Raw genomic sequence first — 16,962 nt, forward strand, 5'->3', positions numbered from 1 at the left:
GTAAAGGTGCTGTGTTACTGATGTGTACAAGTCCCTACAGGGAACGTATACTTGTGTGTCTGGGTCTTCCTGTCAAATTCTACCTGCTTGAAATTCTCTTTATACCTGTCATTCCCTTTTTTGTTAATCCTTTCCCTTCTGTATCTGCGTGTCCTGTTTGGTCTCTCTGCCTCTTAGGCTACTGCAGCCCGGGGCCCAGAAGGAAAATCATGAATGAAATGGATGCTCTCGGTCTCTCCCTATTCAGGAAAACGCGGGTGCGGGGGCGGTATCTCCTGTCGCTCAAGGCAGAGAGAAGAGGAAGAGGGGGCGGCCCCGGCCCCAAGCCCAGCCTGGCCAAGGGTCCTGCCCTGGGCTCGCTCTGACCACAGGACCGCCTCTACCCCATCCAGGGCCCCCCAACCCAAACCCCATGGTCCCTGCGCAGTTCCCCAGGAGAGAGGGAGGCGAGGAGTGCGCCCGGGGGCGGGGGCGCAGAGACAGCCCCAGCGGCTGCGCCGGCGAAACCCGCAGCTGAGCCGCCGCGTCCCCGCTGTGCGGAGGGGCGGGGGAGCGCGCACGGACACCCGGACCCCTGGAGAGACATACGGACACGCAGACGCACACAGCTACACACGCAAAGCCGGTCGGACCCTGTCACACATCCCGGGTCTCGGTCTCTCTCTCTCCTCTCTCTCTCTCTCTCTCTCTCTCTCTCTCTCTCTCTCTCTCTCACACACACACACACACACACACACACACACACACACACACACGCACACACACGCACACACAGATGCGCACACGCACACACCCCCACTCTCCCTCCCTCCCTCCTTCCCTCTGCGCCTGGAGCCCGCTCGCTCGCTAGCTCTGTCCGGTGAGTGCTGCGCTTCCCTCTGCGCCTTTGTGTCTGGAGCCTGGGGGCGTCGGCTGAGGAGCCCTGTGGAGGGGAGGAGAAGGGAGGCGATGGGAGGGGCTGGGGCTCAAGCTGGGGCTGGGCTGAGATGTAAGGGACTGGACTCTGAAGCCTGTCCCGAGGGGCCTCTCTCTCTTCTGCCCTGGGGCGATGCCAGGAGAGGAAAGGAGAAGGGGGCGCTCCTTTGGTTCCTCTTCCTCTATTCCGGCCTCGCCCTCAGAGATTGCTCTGACCCAGGGCCGAAAGGAGAGTCCTGGGCTCTTGGGCTCTTAGGCTGTGGGGGAGGGAGTAGAGGGACTGGTTAGGGACTGAGCTAGGAACCGGGGCGCGCCTGCAGCTCTTCCTGCTCTGAAGCCAGAGCGCGGGGGCGGCCAGGCAGGGCCGTCCTAGCTGAGCTCCTAGCCCCAGGGGAGTCAGCTGCTCAGTGGAGGCAAGGAGGGGCAGAAAGGGACTGGACAGACTGGACAGAAAAGCGCGTTCTACACACACACACACACACACACACACACACACACACACACACACACACACACACACACACACACACACTGGGGGGGGGGGCGGGGAGCACGGAACAGACCTCTGAGGTAGGGGGAGCAAAGGGGTGGCTTTCGGGGTCTTGGGGACCTCAGTTCTTTCCCAAGAAATGGTATCAAAGAGTGCCCAGCCAAGTGGGAGGGGGTAGTTTGTATGACAGGGCACCCAGTGGGGAAGTAGGGATCGCTTCTGCGGGGGAGTCTTCTCGGGCTGCGGGATATGAGGTTCTCCTAGATGGCTGTGAAGATGAGTGCGTGAGCAGCTGCTTCTCCCCACTGAGCACGCGTGGAGTGTCCCCTCAATCGGGCTGTTGGCAGAGACTGTCCCTATTTCCCCACGGGTATGCCCTCCCCCATTCTCCCATCCCATTCTGGCCCAAACCTGTATGTCCTGAGCCCAACCTGGCTCCTTTTGGGTCCCTGGTGTTTTCCAGGCTAAGCTACCTACCAGCTAGAAGTTAGTATTTGCCTCGCTTCGGCTCCTGCTGTCATTCATGCTCTCAGTCAACCAGGAGAGCTTCAGGGCTGATGGTTCAGTGATCACTGGGGAGGCGGCCTGGCCACTGCGAAGGCAAGAACTGTCACCTGGAGTCAGATCCTTGGTCTGCCCAGCCCTAAGTCCTGGGCAGGAAAGCAGCCTGTTTGTATGAGGATGTAAGAAGAGGGAAAGGGGAAGGGGAAGAAGGGAAGGTTCAAGGTTAGAGCTGCACTCCCTAAAGGGAGTGCGTAGCTTAGGGACCCATCCCCAAAGCTTCCTATTTTTTTGAAAATGAGTAGAACCACACAGAGATGAAAAGGACATTTGATCAAACCCCTACTTTTATTACATTTTGAGGAATCCCTGGCCCTGAAAGGTCAAGTGATTTTGCCCAAGGTCACAGCAGCAAATAAGTATTTGAACTTAGGATAGACTGATAGATGAAAAGGAACTCAAAGAGTCATCTAATCCAACTCATGCCTGTACAGGAATTTATGCCATTCTCAACAAGCTACCCAGTAGTAACTATTAGACTTGACAATTAGATTATTGGAAACCTGAGAAAGAATAATTTCAGTGGAATGGTAAGGTCAGAAGCCAAATTGCAGAGGGTTTAAAAACAGTGAGAGGAACACCAATTAGAGTTGGCTTTTTTCAGGGAGTTTAGCCGATAAGGGAATGGGGAAAGGAGGGGAGATAGTTGGGAGGCATGGTAGGATCTAATAAGGGTTTGGGAGTTTTTTGGTTTTTTTGTTTTTAGTGAGGCAATTGGGGTTAAGTGACTTGCCCAGAGTCATACAGCTAGTAAGTGTTAAGTGTCTGAGGCTGGATTTGAACTCAGGTACTCCTGACTCCAGAATTGGTGGTTAACAGTTGTGAGAATCTGGATTGGATGATAAATTGGGATTGAATGTGACCCTTAAAGGAGCAGAGGTGACTGAGTAATAGTGCTAAAGAGAGTCTGGAGGTGGCAGTGGGGAGCAAAGAGTATTCCAACTCATAAATAATTGGGGGATGGGGGTGGAGTATGAGGGAAATCTAAAGATCTAAAAGTGATTTCATCCTCACCAGTATCAGAGTATTTGGAGACCCTAGCCTAAAGCATATTATTCAGATGGATATGAATTTCATAAATTTCAAATATATTTGTGGCCTGACTTGGTCGTCACTAATTTAAAACTTCCTAATCCATGGTTGTCTCTAACACAATTGATAATATGGAATAACAAAGATGATACCTTCAGTGATGCTCAATATACTGCTGAGGGATAGATATGGCCTGAATATCCACTGTTGCGCAACTTACCCCCCTCTCCACTTTCCTTCTCCCTCTCCTCCTATGCCCCCTTACCCCTCTCCCTATCTATCTCGCTCTTCTTTCCCTTCCCCTCTCCCTCTTGCCCTTTGTCTGTCTGTCTCTCTCTCCCCTTAATCCTCCCTCCTTTTCTTTTATTGCTTCATCCCCTTCTTACCTCCTTTCTTCTTTTCCTTATCCTGAATCTCTTCCCTTACCCTCTCCCCTTTCTTTCTTCTCCCTTTCCCTTCTCTCCCTTTTCCTTTTTCCACTCATCCATTCTCTCTCCCTCTTTCTTTACTTCCCTTTTCTTTCCTGCACCTCTTCTTCCTTCTTCTATCTTTCCTCCTACCTCTTCACTTCTCCTTTACCTTCTATTCCATTTCCCTTTCTTTCTCCCTCTAAAGTCCCTTTCCCTTCCCTTCTTCCCTTCCTTTCTTTTCTCCTTCACTCCCTTTTCTTTTTCTTTCTTCCTTTCTTTATGCATATTCTCTTCTCCCTATCCCTATTCCACTCTATTCCTCTTTTCCATTTCTCTCTCTCCTTCTCTCCCCTCCTTTTCTCTTTCTCCCTTCTCTTCTCTCCTTCTGTCTCCTCATACTTCCTCTGTCTTCCTTGTCTTTCCCATCCTCCCTTCACTTCCCTGTCTCTCTCTCTCCATCTCCTCTCCCCATTCCCCTCTTCTACTTCTCTCTTTTCTTTCTTTCCTTCTCTCATCTTTCCCCTCTCCCTCCCCATTTCTTTCCCTTTATCTTTCACTACTCTTCTCCATCTCCTTCTGCCTCTCCTTTTCCTTCTTCCCCTCTCTTTCCTTTCCTCTCTCCTTCTCTCCTCTCCTCTCTCTCTTTTCTCTTTTCCCTCCCCTTCTTACTTTCTGTCTCTCTAATTCCCCTCTCTCTTCCAGTCCCCTCTTCTGACCTCTTCTCTTTCTTCCTATTCTTCCCCTCCCCCTCTACCTCCCTTTTTATCACTATCTCCCTTCACTCCCCTACCTCTCCTTCTGACTTCCCTTTTCCCTCCCCTTCTCCCCCTTCCCCTTTTCTTCTCCCTCCCCTCCATCCCTTCTCTTTCTCCTTTCTTCTTTCCCTCCCCTTGTCCTCTCCATTCCTTTCTCCAGCTTTCTTGTCCTCTCTTACCTCTTCCTTTCTCTTTCTTCCCCCCTTCCCTTTCTCTTCCTCCTCCCATCTTTCCCTCTCCCTCCATCCTTCCTCTCTCATGCTACCCCTCTTTATTCCTCTTCCACTTTTTCTCTTCCTACTCTTCTCTTTCCCTCTACTCTTTCCTTACTCTCATCTCTTCCATTTCTCCCTCCTCTATCTTTCCCCTCTCCTTCCCTCTTCTTCCCTTTTGCCCCCTCCCTAACTCTCCCCTCACCTCATTTTCTCTCACCCTCTCCCCTCCTCTTCTCTCACCCTTTCTTTCTGTCCCTTCCTCCCCAGTTTCCCTCCATTTTTCCTTCCCTTCTCTCTTCTCTACCTCCCTCTCCCATTCTTATACTTCATCTCAGGAGGAGAAGGGAAGTGTATCTATAACCCAACTTTTACCTTCATCCTTTACAGAATCACTCACCAGTCAGCTCTGATTTTAAGAGCCCAAAAGGTCCCTCATAGCCCCACATACCTCCTGTGTTCATTCCTTTGGTTTAAGAGTTTCTTACAGGGGGGCAGCTAGGTGGCACGGTGGATAAAGCACCGACCCTGGAGTCAGGAGGACCTGAGTTCAAATCTGGCCTCAGACACTTGACACTTACTAGCTGTGTGACCCTGGGCAAGTCACTTAACCCCCATTGCCCTGCAAAAAAAAAAAAAAAGAGTTTCTTACAAATACCCCTGAGAAAAGGAACTCTTTATACCTTTCCATTCACTCAATAACACAAGCCACTGATCTTATCAGATACTTTTCTAGAACCTAGGTCTGACAGAGGGAGGAGGGAAAACCTAAAATCTTGGAAGAGGGCAAAGAAAAGAAAGACTGGAAACCCTGACTTATACCCACTTTACAATTTGGCCAAGGCTAGCCCTTGTTCCATTCCCCTCTCCCCACTCCCCACTTTAGACTTCCCATTTTAACCCTGCCATGCCACATGTTGACCTGATCTGGCCTTTGCTGCCTCCCCTGAATCTATATCATTTTCTTCAATGACTAGAAATTGCCCTAGACCCCCCTGCTTTCTCTGTACACTGTCCACGTGTCACTCTATGAGGCATGAAGTGACCATTCCATTCTTAGGAATCCAAAGTACACGTAACCCAAAATACAGAAAACCATTCTCACATACACAAGCACTCAGGAACCTGCAATTCAACAAATACTGATTATGCATCTACTCAATACAGAGCATTATATTAGGAGTTGAAGGTAGCACAAAGTTTAAGTAAGGCATTATCCTTGCCCTCAGGAAGCAGATATACAGATTTGTGCATGCCGGGACATGCACATACAAACATACATTCATATATTTACTTATATGTGTGTGTGTGTGTGTGTGTGTGTGTGTGTATACACACACACACAATGACTTTTATAAGTTCAAATACCTTGAAAACCTCAGTGACTACTGGAATGGATATAAAAACTGTGACCAAAAAAAGTAAAAATAAAAAAGAATGGCAAATTCTTTAGAAGCTTTTCTATTCACTGAAATGGGTATGTGTAAGAAGGCCAAACTGAATAGAATAGTCTTGTAATATCTGAAGAGCCCTGGCCCCCAAAATTTTGCCAGCTAATGTGGTTTGCATTTCCATATATGCTAAAGACTTCTAGCATTAACTCACTGGGTTACAGAGAGCAGGGAGGGGAGGAAGGGGAAGGTAATAAGGTAATAAGCACTAAGCTGGATTTGAACTCCAAGGTGTGTGTGGGAGGGAGGAAGGGGAGAGAGAGAGAGATGGAGGTGGGGGAGAGGAGAAGAAGGAGGAGGAGGAGGAGAAGGAAGAGAGGAGAGAGCATTTATTAAACACTCATTATATGGCAGGCAGAGGAAGCTGGGTGGCTCAATGGATAGAGTGTTAGGCCTAGAATCAGGAAGAACTGAGTTCAAATCTGACTTCAGACACTTACTAGCTGTGTGACCCTGGGCAAGTCACTTAACCTCTATTTGCCTTAATCCACTTGGGAATAAAATGATAAACCACTCCAGTATGTTTGCCAAGAAAAAAACCCATAATAGGATCACAAGGAGTTGGACACGACTGAACAACAATGTGATAGGTACTATGCTAAGGGGCTGGGGACTCAAATACAAGCAAGCAACACAGTCCCTGTCCTCAGGTAGCTTACATTCAGATGGAAGAAGATAACACACATAAATGAGCTGAAAAGGGGCAGAAGGGAAGAGTATGAACACTGAAGACAAGGAGAGGGAGGATGAAGTCCAGATGTGAACATAACCAGGTCCCTTCCCCAAATGATCACAGGGAGTATCCAGTAAAGGAAGCAATGCCCAAGGACTGAGGTTTTTCCAGGATAGCTAGGCAGCAGATGAGTACTGAGGCTGGGCCTCAGTTTCCCCTACTATAAAATTAAATTGGACTAGATGATTTCCAAGTTCCTCTCCAATATTCTAGAGTTCTGGACTAGACCTGAGTCTAAATCCTTCTTCAGACACTCACTGGGTTGTGTGGTCCTAGACAAGTCATTTAACTTCTGTCAGTCTATTTCCCCATGTGTAAAATGGGGAAATCTACCTCAGAGGGTTGTTGGAAGAATCAAATGAGATAATATATGTAAAGTTATTTGCAAACTTAAAAGCATTATTTAAAAGTTAACTGTTACTATTATAACTGTCATCCCAGAAGTCAGGACTCATATCCTAACATCATTGTATATAGCCCCTCTGGCCGGCATCTTCTGTACTTTGTGCAGAATCCAATTGCATGGTTTGTGGAAGAAGGTATAATAGCAGGATGTCCAGCATTGGAGGAATCTGGGGAGTTGGGGCATGTCATCCAGATTTAGGGGGTTTTCCTCTCAAAGAAACAATACTTTCTTTTGGTCTCCTTTCAACCATTGTTTTGCTGGACGAGATAATTCCCCATTCCTAGTTTTCCTTTGGCCTTTTCCCATCCATGAGATGTGTTAGAAACATATCTGTCACTGGTGTCCTATCTTTTCATTTTTCCCCACCCACGCCAGGGCTGGAATTTTCCAGCCAAATTTGACTCAAAAGACATGAGTAAATGTGTCCATGCTTGCACCAGCCATGGTGAGAGCTGCTCACCTTAGGTGGAGCCAATGAAAAGGATTGAAAACCTACAGATGCAGACAGCTGTGTAAAAGCAAGTAGTTTGTTCAGGGAAAGCAGGGGGCTGTTTGAGCTCCCAGAGAAAAGGGTCCGTGAGATGGAACAATACCCCACAAAACCAAACATACTGAAGTTAGAGAAAGTATGAAAGCAGGAGGGCCAGATTTCCCACGTTTTGCTCTAGAAGGTTTCATTCTAGAGTTGAGGTTTGCTCAAAAGGGCATTGCCCAAGGTAATTCTAGCCAGGCTAGTGATGGAATTCTGGAATAAAGGCCATAGGAGGTATTAAGTGGAGGGGATTGGGGACACAAGAGTAGAAGTCAAGAGTTATCTATCCGCAAGTGTTGTTTTAGAGGAAGGAAACTCTTCTGAAATTGAATATATGTGTATGTATAAATAGAGATAGAGATATGTTTCATCATTTCTGGGAAGGAGACAACTCTGTGACATTCATTTTTAAGACATCATCAGGATAAAGGATTGTGGATGACTGGACCAAGTATGAAGCTTAGTAGAGCATGGAAGGAAAAGAGAGAGAAAAAATGTGTCATCTGTGTCCAGATGGTAGCTGATCTCAGGGAAAAAAGGATGGCACAACCCAAGATTCTAGCACAGAGTAAAGAAATGGCAGAGCCAGCCTGGCCCCAGAGGCCTCCGAGTCACTGACCACTTTCCAAAGGAGAGGTTCAGGAAACACAGATTCATAGAAGGAAGGAGCTTGGGAAGTTCAGCAGTGGACAATAAACCATCACACCAGAGGTTGCAGAGATTGAGAAAAGAATGGTCAGCAGTAATGGTTAAGCACCTAGTACGGTGCTTAGCACTTAGGAGAAACCACTGGCATCTTCTCCAAGTGTAACTTCTGAGAAGTGAAGATTCCAAAATGGAGGTATCCATACGGTAATTCACACAGGGGCATCTCCAGGGTCCAAAAAGTAATGCAGTGGCAGGGGCATGGGGAGCATGAGACAGTAGCTAAAAAATACCAGTGTCTCCAACCTCAGTTTCTAGGAAATGGGTATGTTAGGGGAATGTGTTTGGGAATAGAAAGAAAGGGGGGTACTTTTAGTAGGAGGAAACTCAAATGTTTTAGTTTAAACCTTTAGAGTTGTCCTTTATTTCATGAGTCTGAAAGGACAATAACCATCATCAACCATTTAGCAACCATTAAGCACCTACTATGTCCCAGACATTGTTCTAGATGCTTGGAATACAAAGACAAAAATGAAACAGAGACCCTGCCCTCAAGAAGTTTATATTCTAAATATATACAAAATATTTACCTTCATCCCCTAGCTTTTGACTAAGTTCAACAATCATTTATTAAGTGCCTACTGTGTACAGGACGGTGGGAATACTACAATATAAAACAACAAAGCCCCTGCTGCCTTTGAAGAATTTACAATCTAGTATGAAGATGCAGCCTTTATACAAATAACTAATACATGTTAAACAGAGATGAGTGCATAGAAGAGGTAGCAAGAGGACCAGAAAGAATGGGAGTCAAGGAGGAAGGACTCTACCTGTAATAATCAGGTAAGACTGGGCTTTGAAAGAAGGGGAGGCAATTAAGAGATGGAGCTGGGGAGAGCTGGTAGGAGACAAGTTGGAGCTAGATAGTGGAAGACCTTGAATGCGAGGTCAAGGAGTATGTGTTTTCCTTGATAGACGAGCAAATAACTATATTTAAACATTCAACAGGGGAGTGATGTGATCAGACCTATGCATTAGGAAGATTACACAGTGACAGTGCGGAGCAGGGAGAGAGTAAAGGTGGAAAGACTTGTTAGGAGGCTGTGGCCAAAGTCCACATGGGCCACACTAGGATAGTAGCCTTAAGAATAGAAAGGGGAGGACAGAAGTGAGAAAGATTGCAGACAGACCCAACCAGCACAGATGCCTCTTGGAAAAGGCATCAGGAGATAGGCAGAGGGTCAGATTAACCATCAGAAGTAATGAAGAGAAAATTGGGAAGGACAGTGATCAGTATCAGGCTTTGGGTTTGTCAGAGAAGGCTTCAGGGAGGAGGTGGATTTTTAAGAGGGACTTTGAGGGGAAAGAGGACCAGACTTGGCACAGAAAAGAGAGCAAGGCATTCAAAACTGGAGAAATAGTACATATGAGCAAGAAATAGTCCAAGAATGAGCAAGAAACAGAACCATGAGGCAGGGAGCGGTGAGGAGGGAAGGGAATTAATTTGTCATGGGACTTAAAAGTAAGTCAGGACTTGGCTTCCATCCCTATACCAAATTTCTGTGCAACTTTCCCTGAAAGTAATCTGCTCAATGGCATCTCACACATGAGGACAACTAAATCACCTTCAGGGACTATATAAATATGATAACTCATCTATAAATGAGACAACTCATATATAAATATGAGCTGCTATTGTTGTTTACACCATAGCACATTTTTGATCCAAATGAATGTTTCTCTGGTGCCTCACACACTATTGAGACCTAACAAATTTTGTGTGCTCAGTAAATATTAAAGATCTCCGAGTGCCCACCCATCTCCCATGCCCATCCAATGAGATGGGATCAAAGAGAATGAATTTCAAAGCACATTAGCAAATGTGTTTTAAGCATCTCCTATGAGCTCAGTGGTGGACTCAGCAACTGTAGAGATGCAAGAGAAGACTTGGCTACTGCCTAGAGGAGGTGAGTTTCCCTGGAGATGCAGAATTTAACAGATTAAAAAATTCAAGAATGCCACATGACAAAATAAGCTTGAGGGTTAGGTGGGATTGCACAGGACTCCATGAGCTCAAAGGAGAGAGAGCAATCACTAGGGCCTAGGGCAGTTGGAGAAGGCATCATGGAGGAGGTGACAGTCAAGCTGGGCCCTGAAGAAAAGATAGAAAGAGAAGAATGGGAAGGGCATTCCAAGTGTGGAGAACTTTGTAAGCAAAGACACAAATGTGGGAATAAGACTGAGATATTCAGGAATTCCCAGAACTGAGCCTAATTTGGGAAATCCTACAGTGTTATTTCTTCTTGTTGTTTTATGCCAAAGCTTCCTGCCTCTGTCTACACTCAGGGACTTGGGAGAAGGAGGAGAGATGGTTTTATGGCTTATAGTATCTCTTATTCAAAGATACTTTCATTTATTCATCATTATAAGTTCCTAAGGCTCCTTACAGAGCCCAAGTTAATAGGAAACAACCCTGTAGTTAGTTATGCTCAGTAGTACCAACAGCAGTAGTTTCCTTTGTGCTGAATTGAATAGAATAGGAAAATTGAAGTGAAAATGTGAAACCAAGTCACTAACCCAAGGCACCTAGAGTTTTCAGCCTGTGGAAGCTTCGCAGCTTTGGCTTTTGCCAAAAAGAACTCAAATCCATCAGAGTGCCAAGTGTAATAGAGTTAGAAACACTGGAGAACTTGCTTTGGAGGTATCTGTATTCATCACAAATCTTGACCAGACCCAGTTGGCATCCTAACCCTAAGGTCACCAAAAAGGACTAGAAGGCCTGTCATTCCAGGGACCCAGAGACTAAGGGCCAAGCACTTGTGCAATAGACAGGATATTCTCACAGTTTGCCTCATCCCCTGCCATCATGGGATGAGGCTTTGGGTCTGATGAGAAATAGAGATGATAGAACGCTCGTTTAGCTTGCAAAAGGTAGCAGGATCATTGCCCACATCCTCTGGCCCACACACTCCCAAGTGCAGCCTGAACCAGATTCAAATCTAATTGGGATATATTTAACAAAATAAATAAAAATACAATAAAGTGTAAATAATGTTAGTATGTGGTTTTCTAAGTCAGCACTGTGCTACACACAGTATTGAGTACTAAGCCCGCAAGGATCTTCATGTACAGCTTAGTTGTCCCTGTTTCTGTTTGAGTCTGATACAACTGGTGTAGTAGAGTTGGAATCAAGAAGATCTGAGTTGGTATACTTACTAACTTTGTGATCCTGGACACATCATTTAACCTCTCTGTGCCTCAGTTTCCTTATCTGTAAAATGAAGGGGTTGGATTCAGAGGCCTCTGAGATCCCTTTCAGTTCTAACTATGATTCTCTGATGCCAACTCTGGTGTACCTGATACCCAGTCAGAATTTCCTGTTGCCTCCACTGCTTACCTAAACCCTCAGCTCCCTAGGGTTTGGAATGGTGAGCCATAAAAGATAGATGACACCAAACCACAGTGGATGGGCATGAAAAGGATGTAGCACTTGGGGATCTTTAATATTCACTCTTTACACCTTCTCTTCTTTCCTTGAGCCCTGTCTACCACCTCCTTCCCTTCTCAACAAAGGACTTTGCCTCCTTTTTCACAGCTCAAACTAAGACCATCTGCAGTGAGCTTTCTCTGCTTCCCTTTTCTGCATTTCAAAACTTTCTCAGTCATTTCACGTTCTCTCCTTCTTCTCTCCAAAGGTGGAACAAAAGATGGCCCTTCTTATTTACAATCCCATTCCCCAGCGGTCTCCCCAGGAGCTTACCCTCTCAAAAATTCCTTCTCATCTTAAATCTTTGTATCTTTTGGCTCCTTTCTCTACTGTCTACAAACATTTTGATGTCTCCCCCACCCTAAATTTAAAAAAAAAAAACTTCATTTGACCCAGACATGCTCTCAGGCTTTCATTCTCTAGTTCTCTTCCCTCCCTATCAACAAAATTCCCAGAAAGAGCTGTCTATACTCATTGTCTCTAGCTCCACACCTCGCACTGGTTCCTTCACCCATGACAAGATTGATTTCAACCTGACCATTTGGAGCTAGAGGACAAAGTTCACATCTGAGTCTCCTGTCCCACTCACCTTCCCCATGGCAGTACCTGGCACAGAGTAAATGCCTAATATATACTTGTTGACTGACTAAGCTACATCCATGTTTCCCTACATCCTGCCATGGAAGCCTTTGTATAGTTGTGTTCAATCAATCCATCAATATGCATTTATTAAGCACCTGCTGTGTGTTACGCACCAGAAATACAAATATAAAAATGAAAACATTTGACTGGGGAAAAGCTCACATTCTATTGGAGGAAGCCGTGTGTATATATATATGCATATATACATATATAAATACACATGTATACATAAATATACATATACACACATGTAAGCATAAGGATGAGTCCCTTTCAGATTTGAGTGTATTGTTTTGCACCTTATAAAGAATGATTTTGGCACAGTTGCTGGAGAACTAACCTTTGAACCAGAAAGATTTGGGTTCACTTCCTAACAGACACACAAGCTGTGTGACCTTGGCCAAATCTCTCAACCCCTGCATCCTCTAGGCCAGGGCTTCGTAAACTTTTACCACTAGAAACCCCATTTTATCAGAGGAATTTTCACGAGACCCCAGGTATTTGGGTATATAAAATATGTATACATAACCTTTAACCATTGCCAAATTTTTCATGACCCCCACATTCAGTTATGGGGTCACAACCCAGGGTTTAAGCAGCTTTGCTCCAAGAAACTCTCCAAGATTCTTAATTGCAGAGAAGGTGCCAACCTACATTGGCAGAGGGAGTTTTTCTATTTGCATGTGATTTTCCAGACTGACACCATGCCTCAGCAGCCTCCTCATTGCAAGGGTGAGTTCTTCCCAGGAACCTCAGTTTTGGGGTAGGGTCCTGACCAGCTACCCTTGATTCTCCAGACTATACCACCTTCCATATCCCAAACCCCTTAACACATATATACCTCCCCCGCCCCATTAAGGACAGGGACTATTTTTTTTCTTGTGCATTTCTATCCCAGGCTTAGCCCAGTACCTGGCACAGGGTAAGAGCTTAATAAATGCTTACAGGCTGGATGGACTGACCTGGGCCAGAGAACCGTTTGGTCCATTTCCCAGATCTTCATCCCTTCAAGCCAGGTCATAACCAAGCAATGGCCACTTGCCCAATAATCACCAAACAGCTTCAGGGTTCACGGCTTTCTAGTTTTTTTAACTAAAATCTCTCCTCCGGTCCTGGTAAAATAGCTGGTAGGAAAAAGGTACTGTAACAGTCTATGCCCTAGGGGCAAGTTCATTGTCTCTTGCTGCCAGCTCAGCAGCTTGCCTGGTCTTTTCATATGCAGATGAACCACTCAAAGCCTAGCGTCCTTTACTAGGTGCAAAATGATCCACTTCCCTCTGAAAGGGGCTCACTCTTATATAACTATATACAAAATATCTGTAAAATGAATTCAGTGTAATGTGGGAGGGGAGAGGCACTGGCAGCTGAGGGATCAGGAAAGGCCTTATGTAGGAGGTAGCATTTAACTAGGAATTCTAAGATGAGGAGGTGGGGAGGGAGTGCATTCCGAGCAGGGGGAGACAGCAGGTACAAAGGCATGGAGATGGGAGATGGAAGGTGGGTCTGTGAGGAGCAGCAAGCAGGCCAAGATGGCTATTCCTGAAGGGGTGCTATGTATGTAAAGGCTAAAAAGGTAGGATCAAGCCAGGTTGTGAAGGGTTTAAAATGTCATTCAACAATAGAGACCAACGTTGCTTTTGGCCATCTGTACAACGTGAAAATTTCCAATGTCTTGGGATGTTCAGGACATAGTATGGTAGAGTAGAGGGTAGCTACATGGTACAGTGGATAGAATAGCAGGCCTGAAATGAGGAATCCTGAGTTCAAATCTGGCCTTGGGCACTTACTAGATGTGTGACCCTGGGCAAGTCTCTTATCCTGGTTAGCCTCAGTTATCTCATCAGTAAAATGAGATGGCAAAGACAATGGCAAACCATTCCAGTATCTTTGCCAAGAAAACCCCAAATGGGGTTATGAAGAGTGAGACACGACTAAAAGACAACTGAACAACAACATGGTAGAGTAAGAGGAAGCTGGATGGTTTGGACAAGAAATGTCCCATCCCAACTTACAGATGCTTCTTCTAACAAACTGAACAACCATATGTCAGCGATGCTGTAATAATAATAAGAGCTAACATTAATATAGCACGTACTATGTTCCAGGCACTATACTAAGCACTTTACAATTATTATCTCATTTGATGATCGTAACAACCCTTGGAGGTAGGTGCTATTATCACCATTTTACAGATAAGGAAACTGACTCCAGGCCAAGTACTCTATCCACTGTACTACCTAGCTGCCTGCAGAGGGTATTCTGACAATAAGTAGGAGGTTGGACAATATTATATCATGTAAAGCAGAGATTCTTAGCTTTGTTTGTCACGGACCCCTTTAACAGTCTGCTAAAGCCTATGGACTCCTCAGTAAGTTAACAAGCATTTATTAAGCACCTACTATGTGTCAAACCTATACAAGCAACTAGAGATACAAAAGAAGGTAAAAGGCCATCCTTACACTTAAGGAATTTCTAAATATATAAAATAAAGTACATAAGATCAAAAGAAAGCCAATTATTTTGAAATATAGTTATCAAAATATTTTGTTAAAAACAAGTTCACAGATCACAGGTTAAGAATCCATCTTCTACGGTTCCTCCCAATTCTGAGATTCTTTGAGCCAACAAATCACCGATGCTCAGCATCCACTGAATCTTAACCTTTCTTCCAAACCTATCTCACACCAATTAGGGAGGTGAGATGTAAGTACTACCCTGGTTGTTGGGTGGATTGAGGTTCTTTAAAAATGTGGGAGAACCCAGAACCTAAAAAGACTCCTGACTGATCCCAAAGTCTGTGAGATCTAGGGCTGCCTGGGCCCTAGGGTTGGAGCTCTTGCCACTGGCTCTAAGGAATTATGCATTGAGAAGGGATGCTCTTAGCCCCAGGCTTCAATCAGAGGAGTCTCAAGTCTCCCCAGGATTCTCTGGCTGCTAGCTGTCAGACTGGTGTTTGCACTGAAAGCCTGAAGCCCAGGAATTTGTGATTCCTCTTTTGCCTATTCCTTGGCTCACAAATTCTCCAATTCAGGAATTCTGCTAAAAAGGCAGTCCTCATACTCCCCTCAGTGACACAGAACCAAGATGAGCTGGCAGCCTCCTCCCACTGCATCTTAATTCAGCCAAACACAGGAGGGGAATTCAGGACCTTTGGGGTTGCCCCTGAACCAGATGGATTTCTGAAGACACTAGAAGCTGTCTTTGTGCCTGAGCCGGGCATACCCACTGCCAGAGAAAAATGGCAAACCCCCCTGGCCTGGCCCCCGAAATGTGTTGGTTGCCTTTAGTCTCAAAAAAAAAGAAACCTAGGTTTCTAGCCCCCTGGTAACAAGCTCAGGGTCACCACTTTGTTTATACCAGAGGTTCTTAACCTTTTTTGTGTCATAGACCCCTTGAACAGTCTGGTGAAGCTACTGAATTCCTTCCCAAAACAATTTATAAATGCATTCAATAAAATGCACAAAATTACAAAGGAAACCAATTATATTGAAAAACAGTTATCCAAAAAAGGAGTTTTGGGAACCCAAATTAAGAATCCCTAAAAACCCAGCCTTCAAACCAGTCTAATTCTCACTTTCCATCAGGCCAGCTCACCAGCTATATGACTTAGCCTTTCTTGGCCTCTGTGTCCTCATCTGTGAAATGGGAATAATACCAACACCTACCTGACATGGTGCTTGTGAGAATCAAACGAGAAGATATATGTAAAGCCCTGTGCAAATCTTAAAGCACTCCATTAAACATTCCAAGAAGGACCATAAATGTGGGTGCCACGGTGCCTAATCCAAATGCTTGTCTTACAGACAGTGGGCCATGCATATACTGGGGGTTGGCCTGTCAGTTCATTTTCCATGGGACCAGCTTGGCCTCTGCTGCTATCCAAACTATATGGGCTCCCACAAGTCCCTCTGTGCTTCTATGCAGAAGATAACAATGAAACATCTGGCACTCTCATGGCCCAACACAAATTAATGGTTTTCACGTCCATTCAATCTTCATAGCAACCCTGTACAGATGATGAGGCTGCCATATAGAAGGATTAAGGGACTGATCTAGGGTCACATACCTGGTAAATAACTGAGCCAGGATAGAAGCTGGACTTCTGACTTCTTAGTCCCATCCTCTCTGCCTTTTGTGCCCTGGTGACAGTCTTGGCCAGGTCTATCTGGCCTTTTGCCCTAAAATAGGAAATTCCCTCAGGGCAAGGATAGCACAAAGAAGGGGCTTTGTCTTCCCACCACCCAGAACCAATGAGGGTGACAGAAAGGAAAATCCATAGCAGTCTACTGGACCCAAGGCATAGGGGACATAACTTTAGACATGCTCTTTACCCCCACCCTATTAATGGTAGTGTGATACTACAGGGTCTAAGGTAGGATGGAACATTATATGCAAAACAGAAGAAATTGTATTTGATTCTGAAAGTAACAGAGTTCACTGACCAAGAGAGTGACAGACCCAGGCTTTTGAGCAACAAATATTTCCTGAATACCTACTGTGTTTAAGGCCTTGTACTTGGCACTATGGGGAAAGCAAAAGAGAGAGATAAAAGACAGTGTCCCTCAACTTCATGGGAGCCCTAACAATACCCATCCATGCAGTTAAATACTTAATGTTCACTACAGAGCCTAAGTACAATAGGAGCTCAGGACAGAAAGGTCAGATGATTGGGCAATGATTTGACAGGGTGA

At 45.4% G+C, this 16,962-nt stretch overlaps 1 protein-coding gene across 1 annotated transcript in view; it reads left to right on the top strand.

Moving 5' to 3' along the window:
* Nucleotides 1–337: 337 nt before the first annotated feature.
* PTPN5 (protein tyrosine phosphatase non-receptor type 5) overlaps nucleotides 338–16,962 on the top strand; it is a 118,244-nt gene continuing 101,619 nt past the window's right edge. The window contains 1 exon segment of the mRNA XM_043972830.1: nucleotides 338–859. The gene's annotated coding sequence lies outside the window, so the exon portion shown is untranslated.

This window comes from Dromiciops gliroides, chromosome 6, assembly GCF_019393635.1.
Source record: "Dromiciops gliroides isolate mDroGli1 chromosome 6, mDroGli1.pri, whole genome shotgun sequence".
Lineage (NCBI taxonomy): Eukaryota > Metazoa > Chordata > Mammalia > Microbiotheria > Microbiotheriidae > Dromiciops > Dromiciops gliroides.